The sequence below is a fragment of the Mus caroli genome, chromosome 12, assembly GCF_900094665.2.
Source record: "Mus caroli chromosome 12, CAROLI_EIJ_v1.1, whole genome shotgun sequence".
NCBI classification, from domain to species: domain Eukaryota; kingdom Metazoa; phylum Chordata; class Mammalia; order Rodentia; family Muridae; genus Mus; species Mus caroli.
This window is the reverse complement of record NC_034581.1, coordinates 64,368,020-64,369,307: the sequence shown is the minus strand read 5'-3', so window position 1 is coordinate 64,369,307 and position 1,288 is coordinate 64,368,020. Positions and strand designations below refer to the sequence as shown.

General features: G+C 43.3%; 1 protein-coding gene across 3 annotated transcripts in view; it reads left to right on the top strand.

The window, feature by feature from the left end:
* The window catches only part of L2hgdh (L-2-hydroxyglutarate dehydrogenase), a 32,212-nt gene that overhangs the window by 6,797 nt on the left and 24,127 nt on the right, over window positions 1-1,288 (top strand). The gene's annotated exons all lie outside the window — the stretch shown is intronic.

The following is a 1,288-nucleotide window of genomic DNA, read 5'->3' as shown; positions in this document are numbered from 1 at the left end:
AGAGGCAGGTGGATTTCTGAGTTTGAGGCCAGCCTGGTCTACAAAGTGAGTTCCAGGACAGCCAGGGCTACACAGAGAAACCCTGTCTTGAAAAACCAAGAAAAAAAACACAAAAGCTGGCAGACTTTGATCTGCACTGTGATTTACAAATGCTCCCTTTCCTTGATTTGTCTTTTTTACTTTCTTGATGGTGTCCTTTGACTCATCTTTTGTTTAAAAGTTAATAATTTATTGACATAGGTAGCCTTTGTACCTTGATCAAAAGTATCACTTCATGGAATTCTGTTGACTCTTGGTATGAAGTAGTGACCTGTGCAGGCTAATGTACCCATGAATATGTATCTGTTTTGCCTTGCTGTGAAATAAGAAACTCAATTTAAGATACCTTCCCCAGAAATAAATAGAAAAAGAGTTCTGAAGAAAGTTGATTAAATGTAGTTCTTTCTGTATCGATAAAGACTGTAATTTATTTCAAGACATCAAAAGAATAGTTTGCCAAGAGTGGTGCCCCATCACACTGATTACTGGGTGTCTTTTTTGTGAACTGGCATCTCACATTTTCTTGTAGAAACAGGAAGGGTGCTTACTTTGAAAGATGTAAAAAGAGCTGGAGACGGCTCAGCAGTAAGGAGCACTGGCTGCTCTTGCAGAGAATCCAGGTTCAATTCCCAGGACCCACGTGGTAGCTCAGAACCACCTGTAACTCCAAATCCAGGGGCTCCAGGAGCCTCTCTGCCCTCCATGAACATTGTATACAAATGGTGCAAAGGCATACATGCAGGCAAAACACATATATACATAAAACAAATCTTAACAACAAAAGAAAGCTCTAAACTTGCTATTCTTGCTGCTGGGGTGGAGGGAGTGGTCATGATAACAGCTACGTATGTCTGGGATCATATTGCAATGCTCAACCAGAAATGGAAATCGAGGCAGCATGTTCCATTTGGGAATGTTAGGGTTTTTTTTTTTGGTTTTTGGTTTTTGGTTTTCGAGACAGGGTTTCTCTGTATATCCCTGGCTGTCCTGGAACTCACTCTATAGACCAGGCTGGCATCGAACTCAGAAATGCGCCTGCCTCTGCCTCCCGAGGTGTGTGCTACCACGCCTGGTTCAGGATGTTAGTTTTTTTTTTTTGGTTTTTCGAGACAGGGTTTCTCTGTATATCCCTGGCTGTCCTGGAACTCACTTTGTAGACCAGGCTGGCCTCAAACTCAGAAATCCGCCTGCCTCTGCCTCCCAAGTGCTAGGATCAAAGGCGTGCGCCACCACGCCCGGCTCAGGATGT